The sequence below is a fragment of the Crotalus tigris genome, unplaced genomic scaffold, assembly GCF_016545835.1.
Source record: "Crotalus tigris isolate CLP2741 ecotype Arizona unplaced genomic scaffold, ASM1654583v1 scf7180000019964.508439, whole genome shotgun sequence".
Lineage (NCBI taxonomy): Eukaryota > Metazoa > Chordata > Lepidosauria > Squamata > Viperidae > Crotalus > Crotalus tigris.
This window is the reverse complement of record NW_024097794.1, coordinates 382,501-396,498: the sequence shown is the minus strand read 5'-3', so window position 1 is coordinate 396,498 and position 13,998 is coordinate 382,501. Positions and strand designations below refer to the sequence as shown.

The 13,998-nt window shown below is 48.5% G+C and overlaps 1 protein-coding gene across 1 annotated transcript in view; it reads left to right on the top strand.

Moving 5' to 3' along the window:
* Nucleotides 1-5,460: 5,460 nt before the first annotated feature.
* The window catches only part of CDH24 (cadherin 24), a 42,004-nt gene continuing 33,466 nt past the window's right edge, over nt 5,461-13,998 (top strand). Inside the window, exon 1 of the mRNA XM_039365131.1 lies at nt 5,461-5,560. The gene's annotated coding sequence lies outside the window, so the exon portion shown is untranslated. The remainder of the gene's footprint in view (nt 5,561-13,998) is intronic.

Genomic DNA, 13,998 nt, shown 5'->3' with positions numbered 1-13,998 from the left:
CTATTCTATTCTATTCTATTCTATTCTATTCTATTCCTTGTCTTATTATTCTATTCCATTCCATTCCATTCCATTCCATTCTATTCTATTCCGTTCCTTGTTTTATTCTATTCTATTCTATTCTATTCTATTCTATTCTATTCTATTCTATTTCATTCCTTCCATTCCTTCCTTTTTCTATTCTATTCTATTCTATCTCTATTACTATCTATTCCATTCCATTATTCTATTCTATTCTGTTCTGGTTCTTGTTCTTTTTCTATTCTATTATTCTATTCTATTCTATTCTATTCTATTCTATTCTATTCTATTCTATTCTATTCTATTCTATTCCATTCCATTCATTCCATTCCTTCCATATTTTCTATTCTATTCTATTCTATTCTATTCTATTCTATTCTATTCTATTCTATTCTATTCTTGTCTTATTATTCTATTCCATTCCATTCCATTTCATTCCATTCTATTCTATTCCGTTTCCTATTCTATTCTATTCTATTCTAGTCTATATTCTATTCTTTCTATTCTATTCTATTCTATTCTATTCTATTCCTTCTATTCTTTCTATTCTATTCTATTCTATTCTATTCTATTCTATTCTATTCTATTCTATTCTATTCTATTCTATTCTATTCTATTCTTCTATTCTATTCTATTCTATTCTATTCTATTCTATTCTATTCCTTGTTTTATTATTCTATTCTATTCTATTCTATTCTATTCTATTCTATTCTATTCTATTCTATTCCTTGTCTTATTATTCTATTCTATTCTATTCTATTCTATTCTATTCTATTCTATTCTATTCTATTCTATTCTATTCCGGGCAGGATCGGATCGAAGTGGGCAGAGCTGGAGAAAAGAAAAGGAGAAATAGAAGGGAATTTTGAGGGTGGGAGAAGAGGTCAAAGGTCAGGCCCAGGGCTGGGTCCCTTTTCAGAAGCGGCCCTCTTCCCGGGGCGCCCGCTGAGCAGATTTCCTGAGGGATCCTTTCACCGGGAAGAGGCGAAGGGGAACGAAGGAAGGGATAAAAAATAGACCAGATGGCGGGGAGGAAAAAAGGGAGCTTGGGCATGGGAAAAAGGAGAACTCTGCACCCTACGCAAAGTCCCTCCCCCCAGCAGAAGGGGAGGCCCTTTACTCAGCCTTCTTCCTCTTCCTCCTCCCTGCTGCCCCATAGCAAAGATTGGGCCCCCGATCCCTGCCAGAGCAGCTGGAATACCCCATGTGCCTTTTGGCAATCCCGATCTTCACATCTGGAATGGGGGGCAGGTATAGATGGGAAGGGGGTGTGGGGGGGGGTGTCAGGCCCCTGTTTTGTGGGGCGCAAGAGAGGGGGACGGCCGAAAAGGGGAGAGCCAGAGGCCAAAGATGGCCATTTCCGGGTCAAAATCCTCACCCAGAGGGTGAGTTGAACCACATTGTTGCTGAGGTTTCCATTCAGCTGTTTCGTGGTTGAAGCTAGTCCTCGGCTTACGACAGTTCGTTTAGTGACTATTTCAAAGTTACAATGGCACTGGAAAAAGGGGGGCCGATGACAAGGAATAGAATAGAATAATAAAACAAGGAATAGAATAGAATAGAATAGAATAGAATAGAATAGAATAGAATAGAATAGAATAGAATAACAAGAGAGAGGAGAGAAGAGAAGAGAAGAGAAGAGAAGAGAAGAGAAGAGAAGAGAAGAGAAAAGAGACGAGAAGAGAAGAGAGAAAATAGGATAGGATAGACTGGAATATAGAATAGAATAGAATAGAATAGAATAGAATAGAATAGAATAGAATAGAATAGAATAGAATAGAATAGAATAGAATAACAAGAGAGAGGAGAGAAGAGAAAAGAAGAGAAGAGAAGAGAAGAGAGAAAATAGGATAGGATAGACTGGAATATAGAATAGAATAGAATAGAATAGAATAGAATAGAATAGAATAGAATAATAAGACAAGGAATAGAATAGAATAGAATAGAATAGAATAGAATAGAATAGAATAGAATATTGTCTTTTTTATTTTTCTTGTTTTTCCCAATATTTTGGTCTTTTGTATTTTAACTTTTCTTGAATAAACTAAATATTATCAAGGGGAAAAAAAAAACAAGCGATGGACGGTAAATAATCAAGGAGAGGAGCAACCTTGAATTAAGGAGAAAGTTCCTGACGGTGAGAACAATGAACCAGGGGAACGGCTTGCCACCAGAAATTGTGGGTGCTACATCACTGGAGGCTTTCAAGAAGAGACTGGACTGCCATTTGTCTAAAATTGTATAGGGTCTCCTACCTGAGAAGGGGGTTGGACTAGATGACCTCCAAGGTCCCTTCAAATCTGTTATTCCTCCTCCTCCTCCTCCCCCTCCTCCTCCTCCTCCTCCTTTTAAAGAAGAGATTGGTTTTTGGCCTAGGGCAGGGGTAGGCAACCTTGGCTCTTTTATGACGCATGGATTCCAACTCAGGAATTCTGGGAGTTGAAGTCCAAGAGTCATAAAAGATCCAAGATTGCTTACCCTTGGTCTAGGCGGGTCTCCTGCTTGACCAGGGGGTTGGACTAGATGACCTCCAAGGTCCCTTCCAAATCTGTTCCTCCTCCTCCTTTTAAAGAAGAGATTGAACAACCAATCTATTAATTCTATTATAATATTTCTATTCTTCTCCTTTCTTGAGGATCTCAACCATCTTCAAGAATTTTTTTGGGGGGGCGGGATTTTCTGCTTCCTTTTAGCTCCTCCCGGGGCTCCCAATCTGCTCAGGGGCCCGCTCAGACCCCCCTCCCTCCCCAATCAAACCCCATTAAAAATAGGAATCCCTCCCCCCCACCCACCCACCCATTCCCTCCTTGTAACTCTCTCAGAGGAATGACTTAACCTCTCCCCCCCTTTAAGACCCCCAAACTTTTTTCTCCTTCCTGATTTCCCCTGCCTCTCCCCTCTTCCAGAGCCCAGTTCCCCCCCCCCTCACCGGCCTGGCAGGTTAATTACACTATTTAAATTCCCTCAAATAATTGCCGCCAGTTAATTAAGCCTCCATCGATCGTTAAAAGCGGACCAATAATGAATATCCCAGCAGCCTCAATGGGGGGGGAGCATCGAGGAGGGTGACTCATAGGCTCTCCCCCTCCCCATGGCTTTTATCCCTGCTCAGCCCCCTCCCCACATCAGGGTTTGGAGGGGGGGACCCTGATCTAAGGTTTCCCCCCCCTTCTGCCTCATTTCAAGTCCTTCCTTCTCCAGCTTCCTCCCTTTCCCAACACCGTTGAGTTACGTCCACAACCGAGCCCAAATTTCCCGTCACTCAGCGAGACAGTTGCGAAGGGAAGTTGGCCCCCATTTGACAAGCTTTTCTCGCCCCCGTCGTTAAGCGAATCCTTGAAGTTGTTCAGTTAGTAAGACGGTTGTTCCGTGAATCGGGCTTCCCCCCCCCCCGTTGACTTTGCTTGCAAACCGGTCACAAAAGGGGGAATCACGTCTCACACACACACACACAAACACACACACGGGGACGCTGCGACCATCGTAAACACGAGTCCGTTGCCGAGCATCCAAAATTGGATCCCCGCAACCACCAGGTCGGTCGTTAAGTGTGAAAAGCGGTCCTAAGTCTTCCTTTCTCAGTGCCTTTGTTGTTTCTAGTGGCTCATTTGACTGTGTGTGTTGTGTATGTGTGTGTGTGGGGGTATTATTTTGTTTTTTTATCTTTTCTTTCTATATTGTGTTGTTTTGGTTTTTTTGCTGCCTAGATTCGTGGTGAGCGAGTAGGCAGCTAGATGGATTTCCTAAATAAATACATTTTCAACAGTCTCTAAATAACAATTATAACTTGAGAACCACCTGTACTCTTATTTTTGCGGTGCAGAGGACCCCCCCCCCTTATCTGGGGACAGATTTTTGATCCTCCCCTTATCTGGGGCGAGACCCCTTCTCTGCCCCCCCCCACTCGCCCTAACAATAAAAGAAAACACACTCCTATTTTATTCTGCCTGGCCTAAACTCCACTATCAATTTTTTAAAGCAAACTCTTGTTAGAAATTCACAAAGTCTTCCCTGGAGAATAATCCAGGGAACAAAACAAACCTAGACACATTAGGAAGGAGGGAGAGAAAGGAGGGGGGGGTCTCTGGGGAATCCCCCCTCTTCTAAATTCAGGGGGGGGAGAGAGATTGGTCCTGGATCCACTGTCCTTCCTCTTTTCCCCTTTTTGGGCTGGCACCCCAAATTTGGCAGGTAGGCTAAATTCCTGTCTCCCTCACCCACTCCTGGTCTCTTAAATTTATTTTTTTTTAAAATGCAATTGCAGTTAAACAATTTCGGAGGGGGAGGGCTGTTTACTCACATGGAGCGTGTGTGCGTGGCGGGGGGGGGGCAGCCAGGAAGAGTTGAGAAAACTGGAAAGCCTTTCAATTTAAAAATAAATTTAATTTTTTTTTTAAAAAAATGGTCATTTTTCCTCTCCATTCAGGGTTTATTAAACTCGGTCTTCGCCTGCAAGGAAGCTCACCTCGTTCATTTTCGGGGGAATATAAGGAGAGAAGGTGTTGCTGGGCGGTTTGTACATGCTCAGAGGCGCCCTCGCTCTTCCAGTTTTTTTGGGGGGGGTGGTGTTTCCCCTCTTTGTTTGCATTGCTCTCTAAAATCCACCGAGGAGTTAGGGAAACCTTACAGAAAGGGGTGATTAAGGAGAGGCGGGGTGGGGGGGGAAGGAATTTTGAGGGAGGGGGCTTTCTAGGGGCTAGAGACCCCGGAGGAAAAAGTCTGAGATTAATAAAGGGGTCCTTTGATTGGGAGGATATTTTTTTCACAGGGGGGGGAGGCAGATGGCAACACCTCCAGAGGGAGAGAGAGAATGGGGAAATGGGGTGTAAAGGTATATCTACTCCTAGAAAAGAGAAAAAAGGGGGGGCAGGGGTTCAGAAACAGGGGTTCACCCTCCAGGCAACCAAAGTGGGGGCAGGATAGAGGTCAGGGATGAAGATAAGACCCCCAACCCCCCCCACATACACACACACAAACACAGACGGTCCACCTAGAAGGGCTGAAGTTTGGGGGTGCAAGGTGGAGATGCTGACCCAAGTGGGGAGGGGCTGAGGAGGGAAAAGGGGGGGAGCAGACTCCTGGGGTCAGGTGGTGGGGGGCAGAAGCAGAGGAGAGTCCCTGGGAATGTGAGGAGGGGGCTGCCCGGGGTCGGGCAAAGGGTTGTCGCAGTGCCAGACATTGGTGGGGGGGGGGAATGTCGTTTGCTCTGTTTTTTCTGCCCCCCCGCCTGAATTTTGACTCAGGCACCTCTATGCACTCTCCACTCGCCCCCCCCAACGGCAGAAGGGAGGGGGGAGAAAGGGGAGGGGAGGGAGGGGAACGCGTAGTAGCCCAACAAGGCGAGCGAGGGAGGCGGGAGACTCAGACGGGCAGCGCCGCAGCAGACGAAGCAGCCCCGCATCCCTCCGCCGCCGCTCCTGGCGCGCTCCCTTCTTCCTCCTGCCCTTTGCCGCCGCCCCCCCTTCCTCGCCCTCCCCCCCTTCTTCCTCCTCCTCCTCCCCCTCCTCTTCCTCCATCGCCCGGACTCCCACCGACCCAGGTAAGTCCCGTCACTTCTAGGCAGGGGGGGGGAAAGAGGGGGGAGACCCCCTAAGGGGGGGCAGAGGGGTTTTGGGGGGGGCACAGAGACCCCCTCTTGGGTCGTTGGGTGGGTGGTTCGGGGGGACGCGAGTTGGGGAGGGGGCGGCGGGGGAAGGAAGGGGGGGGCTCCCAGGACAAAGTAGGCGAATTTGGGGTGCGCGCGTGTGTGGGGGGGTTCGCTCAGCTCCTGCCTTTCTCCGTCCCTCCCACTTTGTCCTTTCCCCCCCCCCACTTTCCCGCTGCAGGTGGGCGCCCCCTCCTCTCCGCCTGCTTCTTCAGCCTGTGGGGCGCCAGGGGCTGGAAGTTGGGTTAGGGGCAGGAGAGGAGGGGGGACCCCGGCAGAGAAGGGGTATGTGTGTGTGTGGGGGGGTCCACGACCAGCCTGCCTTCCCCCGCCCCTCCCCTCCTTCCAAGTCCGGAGAGGATTCCCAGGGACTGGGGTGTGGGGAGGGGGGGGGCTAGTGGGATTCCCATCCGGGGTGGGGTGGGGGATTTGGGGGATGGGGGGAGGCGTCTTTCTCCACCCCCCCTCCCGTGCCCTGCCAGCCACCGGGTCTTCCCCCCTCGCCCCCCACTCCAGGCTCAGCTGCCCTCACCCTTCCACCCACCCACCCCCTCCCCAGCCCGGCCGCCTGATTAAGGATTTCAGGCACGCAGCTCCGAGTGTAAATCTACCCCGGGAGTCTTAAGACTGCAGCGCGGGGAGGCGAGAGGGGGGGGGAGGTCTTGTGAGAGGGAGGCGGGGGCTCGGGGAGACCCCTGCCGGCGGGACGGCGGGCGGGGTGGGGTCGGCGGGGGTCCCCCCTCTCGCCTCCCCAGCCCAGCCTCTCCGTGGGGAAGCAGGGCGAGACACAGGCAGGGAGGTCACGTTGCTGTCGGTCTCTCTCGCTCGCAGCCCCTTCCTCCGAAGACCCCCCCCTCAGATCTGTAGACCCCCCCTTCTCCCCTCTGAACACCTTCTCGACCGACCCCCCCCCCTTTTATGAGCTGCATCTTGACCTCCTGGCGCCCCCTCCCCACCCATCTACCTCTCTCAGCCAGCTTTTGCCTCCCCCCCCCCCTTCGTGGGGATTCCGGCCTCTTTCTTTGGGGAGGGGCCGCTGGCTCTCGGGGGAGGGGGACCCCCGGGACTGGCCTGTCGCACCCTGCCTGCAAGCCCCCAGCCCCCCTCCCTCCCCTTCCCTCTGCCAGCCCCCCCCCCCAATTTGGACATCACTTCCCCTGTGAGGGAGGTAGAAGAGCGGAGGGGAAGCAGGAGAGTCCAATGTCCCCCCCCTCAAAAAAAATCACCACACAACTCCATCAAACAGCCCCCTCCCCACCTATTCCCCTTTCCTGCTGCCAGCCCTCCCCCATTTGAACCTCATTTTGAGAGGGGTAGAAGAGCGAAAGGAAACCACGAAGGTCCAATCTCCCCCCCCCAAAATATACCCTTTTCAGCCTCAGCAGCCCAGACCACCACCCAACTCCATCAAACAGCCCCTTCCCCACCTATTCCCCTTTCCTGCTGCCAGCCTCCCCCCCGTTTGAACCTCATTTTGAGGGGGGTAGAAGAGCGAAGGGTAACCAGGAGGGTCCACTCTGCCCCCCCAAAAAAATATACCCTTTTCAGCCTCAGCAGCCCAAACCACCACACAACTCCATCAAACAGCCCCCTCCCCATCTATTCCCCTTTCCTGCTGCCAGCCACCCCGTTTGAACCTCATTTTGAGGGAGGGTAGAAGAGCAAAAGGAAACCACGAGGGTCCAATCTCCCCCCCCCCAAAAAATATACCCTTTTCAGCCTCAGCAGCCCAAACCAACACACAACTCCATCAAACAGCCCCCTCCCCATTTATCGCTCTGGGATTGCTGGTTTTTTGTCTGTGTGTGCTCCCTTCGACCCTCCCGTCTCTCCCCCCCTTCTTTTGGAGTCAATTTTCTGCCCAGGAGAAATAAGATGTATTGGGTTTTCTTCTCCAGGTTATTTTTTTATTTATTTATTTCTCCTCCCCCCCCCCCATCTGTGTCTGGGAAATAACTAATCCTAAACAATCCACTTAGGTTTGGGCAAAAGCAAGGGAGAGCAGAGAGAGAGAAAAAAAACCCGCCAGGCAGAAAGAAGAAAAGAAAACTGCGAAGGAGGAGTTAATTAAAACAAACAAGACGACTTGCAGCGGGGTTTAATGGAATACTTGGAAATTGGGGGTGCCTCTGTTTGCCTGCCCCGAGGTTCTGTGCCAAAATATCTGTTTACGGAGGAAAATGAAATGGACAGCTCACAAGCAAACATCAGAAATGCTCTTTTTTGGGGGGGGGGTAGGGGGCGAGGGGTAAAATGAAGGATGGACGGGAGAAATGAGAAGAATTTGGGCCTCTGGTTTGACGAGAGGCAGGCGGCTTGTAGTTCGTGCTGAAAGGAAAAGAGGAAATGTCTTTTTTCCTCTCCAGAGAATACTTAGCAAAGGTTTGGGGCTATTGCTGGTGTGACAGGGACAGGGCTGGGGGGGTCCTTTGCTGGTTACATGGGAAGGGTGAGGGTGAGAATAATTGAGAGAGGCCATCTCCAGTTCTGCTTAGTTGAGATTATGGAGTTATACGGATAAAAAATTGGTTCCAGGAAGCCAGAAAAAGGAGTTTCAACAATCACACAAACAATCCCTTTAACCAGACAACATTTCCTGAACATTGCCTAGGTCTGGAGTAAAGAGGGAGGGAGGGAGGGAGGGAGGGAGGGAGGGAGGGAAGGAAGGAAGGAAGGAAGGAAGGAAGGAAGGAAGGAAGGAAATTGGAAGAAGGGAAGGGAGAGAAGGAACAGAAGGGAAGAGGAAGAGGAAGGGAGAAAAGCAGGAAGTGAGGGAAGAAGGAAGAAAGGAAGGATGAACGAAGAAGAGAAAGGATGAGAAGAAAGGAAAGGAAGGAAGGAAGGAATGTAGGAAGGAAGAGGAAAGGGAAGGGAAGGGAGAAAAGCAGGAAGGAAAGAAAGGGGAAGAGGAAATGGAAGAGAGAAAAGCAGCAAGTAGAGAAAGGGAGGGAGAGATGTAGAAGGAAGGAAGGGGAAGAAGAAAGGGAAGGAAGAGAAGCAAGAAGGAAAGGAAAGGAAGAAGGAAGGAAGGAAGGAAGGAAGGAAGGAAGGAAGGAAGTTTTACCTCAGGTTCCCCATAGTTGTTCCCTCCAATCCGGTCTCAAAGCCCCTGTTATTATCCACTATGGAAAAAAAAAACCTTTTCATCAAAAGAAGCACTTATTTCTTAAATGGGTTGCGATACTCAGACTACTTCGAGCATCGGCGCGTAAGCCTCCCGTCTAAGCAGAGTATCTTTCCTTAAAAGCTGAATAAAATAATTGGCTACTCCTAGAGGCTACGATGTCCAAAACACAAGTTTTTAAAGCTCTGGCAGATTAAAGCCCTCAGATTTGTAGCTGAGACCAAAAGAGAAAAAAAAAATGGAGCTCCCTGACAGATACTATCCCTCCGGGTTTCCCCCTTCAAATAAAATAAAATATAAAATAAAATAAAATAAAATAATAAAATAAAATAATAAAATAAAATAATAAAATAAAATAATAAAATAAAATAATAAAATAAAATAAAATAAAATAGAGAAGGGGTCCAATGTTCTTTCTGAGTTTCCAAAAGCGCTAGAAAAACAAATAACGGGGGGGGGGGAGAAAATCCCATGTGAGTTTTTTTTTAAAAAACTGGCGCTTCTGCCCTCCAAAACTCCCGGAGAGATTTATTCTCAAATTAATTTTCTCCATTATTCAGCAGTCAGACATTACAGAGTGGAGAAAACAAATCATTAGATTAAAAAAAAAAAATCACGTGCAAATTAAAAAGGTGGCGTTTCTGCCCTCCAGAACTCCCGGAGAGATTTACTCTCAAATTAATTTTCTCCGTTATAACCGTCATGGTCCAAGGTGCATGTCTGGCAAAAGGAAAATTCTTCTTCCTTCGGGGAAAGAAAACTTGAGCCTCTCTACCTGGTTACTTTTATTTTTATTTTATTTTATTTTTGAGGGGAGGCGATCTTAACGGGCACATTTTGCAGCCCTTTGAGTGGGTTTTGTCTGAAATGGTGTGGAGTTTCCTGCCTGAGCAGGGGGTTGGACTAGATGACCTCCAAGATCCCTTCGAACTTTATTATTGTTATCATCATCATCATTATTATTATTATTATTATTATTATTTTGTCTTTCCTTCCTCAGCTTTATTGCAAAACCCAAATATTTGAAGCTGACTTCGGACTTTGGAGGCTTCTGAGGTAGAGCTAGGCCTCAATTTACGGCCACAATGGAGCCCAACATTTCTGTTGCTAAGCGAGACATCTGTCAAGAGAATTTTGCCCTATTTGATGACCTTTCTTGCCATCGTCGTTAACTGAATCACTGCATTTGTTAGTTAGCATCTCTGGGGGGGGGGCACGTGATCCCCTTTTACGACCATTGGACAAACAAAGTCCACGGGGAAAGCCAGATCCCCTGAACAGTTGTGTTACTAACTGAACAACTGCAGCGACTTACTTAACAGCTGTGGCAAGAAAGGTCGTAAAAGGGGGCACAACTCACTTAACAAATGTCTCGCTTAGCAACAGAAATGTGTGGGCTTAATTGGGGGCCATTAAGTCGAGGACGGCCTGTACCGAAAGAGCATTATTATTTCCTCAGATTATAGTTTTTGTCCCTTCGCTTTTCGGTTTCTTCCTAAGATGAAACGAACACCGGAGGCAGTATTTTGTTCCAGTAGTCAATCAAGCAGATCTTTTTTAACAGTTGGCTGCTAGTCCTCACTGAGGTCCGAGAAAAGAAACTCCCGACAAGGGTCGAGTTGGGCCTTTGGGATGCAGAGGTGGCTTTTCTGGAGGGCAAAATTTGGGATATTTTCCACCGCCGGTAAATTGGCCTATTTCATGGAAAAGAGGCCAATTGCTGGCTGTGGAATTCTGGGAGTTGAAGTCCACATGCCTTAAAATTGTCAAGTTTGGGAAACACTGAATTAAGCCCAAAATTTCCGTTGCTAAGTGAAACGTCTGTTAAGGGAACTTTGCCCCATTTTACGACCTTCCTTGCCACAGTTGTTAAGTGAATCATTACAGTTGTTAGTATTTTAGAATATTATCCCTTTTATTTAACCACCTCTTCCCTCACATCACCTACACAAAGATGGGTTAGAACAGAGGTGGGGAACTATGGCCCCTTTTATGATTTGTGGACTTCAATTCCCAGAATTCCTGCAGTAGCCATGCTGGCTCAGGAATTCTGGGAGTTGAAGTCCACCAGTCATAACGGGGTCCATAGTTCCCCACCCCTGTTCTAATCCATCTTCTGGCTGAGGAATTCTGGGAGTTGAAGTCCACCAGTCATAAGGGGGGGGCCTAGTTTCTCACCCCTGTTCTAATCCATCTTGCTGGATGAGGAATTCTGGGAGTTGAAGTCCACCAGTCATAAAAGGGCTCCTAGTTCCCCACCTCTGGGTTAGAAGTTATGGCTTCCCCTCCATCTTCTGCTTCCCATGGCTGATTCTAACCTGGTTAATTCGGATTATAGGTCATAAAATGGAGCAATGTTCACTTAACAGCTCTTGCTTAGCCAGAGAAAGTTGAGGGTCCACTGGAGTAAGTCGAGGACCGCCTGTTTTGGGCGGCAAACAACAGTCAGAAATGGACTCTGTTTTGCACCACATACTTAACCAGCTCAGGTGCCCCTGGCCTGTTGCCCATACCCAGTTAGTCCTCTAGTTACGACCATTTGTGTAGTGATCGTTCCAAGTTACAATGGCACAGAAAAAAGTGACTTAGGGCCAGTCCTCACACTTACAACCAACCATGTCCCCATGGTCAGGTGATCAAAATTCAGGCGCTTAGCAACGGATATGTATTTATGACACTTTTAGCGTCCCGGGATCAAGGGACCTCCATTTTACGACCTTCCCAGCCAGCTTCCAACAATGGGGGGGGAGGAAAACTGAATTTCACTTAACGACCGTGTGATTCGCTTAATAACCGTGGGGGAAAAAAAAGATTGTAAAATCGGGTTGGTCCCGGGCTCGCCTGTTTTGTGAATGTGAGGACTGTAATGAGCAGGCTCCACTACGGTTGTAAGTCGAGGACTTCATGGTCTGGTGCCCAAATCCAGGTTCTTTTAGCCTCCCTCCCTCAAAAGGCTGGTGCAAACCCAGACGCAGGCGAGGAGAACGCACTCTGCACAGGCTCAGAGGCACCCCAAGCTGGAAGCCGAGCTGCTTCATCCTCGTTTGGGGGCAAGGATGGTTTTGGGGGGCAGGGGAGACACACACCCCCGATTTTGAGGGATGCACAGCCAGGGAGGAAAATGGGTCCAAAGGCGCCTCAGATTTTCCCCCCCTCTGCTTCCCCCCCCCCTTTTTGCTCATTTCCTCGCTGTTTATCTTCATTTCCGATCAATAAAAGGAAGCCGAGAGACTGACTCGGTTGTTGCCCTGAATGAATGACGGTGATTACGGTGATTACGAGCCCTTGGCCAGACGCCGAGCCTGGCTCTCCCCCACCACGGCTTCGGGGGACGGGGAAGGGGACCTTTTGCACTTCTGAATGAGGGCCCAAGAGGTCAATGAGAGGGATGCTTAACCAGAAGGAGGAGGAAGGAAGAGAGGCAGGGGGAAGGGCAGCAAGAAGGGAGGCAGAAGGAGATGCAGGGGCAAAGGGGTTGAGGGAGGGGAGGGAGGGAGGGAGGGAGGAAGGATAGAAAGAAGGGAGGGAGGGAGGGAGGGAGGGAGGAAGGAGATGAGAATGAGAGGAAGGAAGGGAATGACAATGGGAAGGAGAGAAGGGGAAGGAAGGAAAAGGAGAAAGAAAGGGAGGAAAAGAGAAAAGGAGGAAGGAAAGAGGAAAGAAAGAAAAGATAAAAAGGGAGGGATGAAGGAAGGAAAGGAAAAGAGGAAGGGAGGGTAGGAGAAAGGGAGAAAGAAGGAAGGGAAGGGAGAAGGAGAAGGGAGGAGAAGGGAGGGACGAAGGAAGGGAGGGAATGGAAAGGAAAGGAAAGGAAGGAAGGAAGGAAGGAAGGAAGGAAGGAAGGAAGGAAGGAAGGAGATGAGAATGAGAGGAAGGGAATGACAATGGGAAGGAGAGAAGGAGAACGAAGGAAAAGGAAGAAGGAGGGAGGAAAAGAGAAAAGGAGGAAGGAAGGAGGAAAGAAGGAAAAAATAAAAAGGGAGGGAGGAAGGAAGGAAAGGAAAAGAGGAAGGGAGGGTAGAAGGAAGGAGAAATGGAAGGAAGGAAGGAGATGAGAATGAGAGGAAGGAAGGGAATGACAATGGGAAGGAGAGAAGGGGAAGGAAGAAAAAGGAGAAAGGGAGGGAGGAACAGAGAAAAGGAGGAAGGAAAGAGGAAAGAAAGAAAAGATAAAAAGGGAGGGAGGAAGGAAAGGAAAGGAAAAGAGGAAGGGAGGGTAGGAGAAAGGAAGAAAGAAGGAAGGGAAGGGAGAAGGAGAAGGGAGGGACAAGAAGGAAGGGAGGGAATGGAAAGGAAAGGAAAGGAAAGGAAGGAAGGAAGGAAGGAAGGAAGGAAGGAAGGAAGGAAGGAAGGAAAGAGATTGTGAGTTTTAGCCCCATCTTCCGCATGAGAAACCATCTGGGTGACTTTGGGTCAATCACTTTCTCTCAGGAGGGGGGAGGGTTGGACTAGATGACCTACAAGGTCCCTTCCAACTCTGTTATTTTGTTCTAGCCCAACTCACCTCTCAGGCTTGTTGAGAAAAATTGGAGGAGAAAGCAGCACTGAGCCTATTTGCCACTATTTACATACCTAATTGTATAATTAATTAATAATCAAAGGAAGGAGAGATTGCACTGCTGGGAAGGCCCAGCCACACGGCAGCGCTTAACCAACCTCGGATGATCTCAACAGCCTCAGCAAGGCTGAATTTCTGGTTGAGTTCCTTGGATGGGAGACCACTAGGAGAGTTCAGGATGGCAGGGTAGTCTGCGAAGTCAAAGTATTAGTCTGGGAAAAGACCCTGGCAGATCATCTTGACGTTACAACGAATGAAACGACAGGAAAATGTCAATGAGCTGAACAGGGAACTGAACTTGACTCAAATGGGGGGGGGGATAATCCTTAATCCCAGAACAACTGGGTGCACAGCTGGCTTAATCTCCGTGATCCTGGGATTAAGGGGTATTCTGGGAGTTGAAGTCCGCCCATCTTAAAGTTGCCACGGTTGAGAAACACTGCTTTGCTCAGGCAAAATAAATCCTTAAATTCTCACCCCAGATACTCAACCCACATTATCCCAGTCTGAACCCAGATGTTCGGCCAGAAACAAGCCGACATTCCCCAGCCTTTCTTTTTCCAGTGAACCAGATCCCAGCCGAGCAATATGGCTTTCCATCTCCGGGAGGGGAGGGGAGGTGGTTTCAATCCAATTTGATGTATGACACCT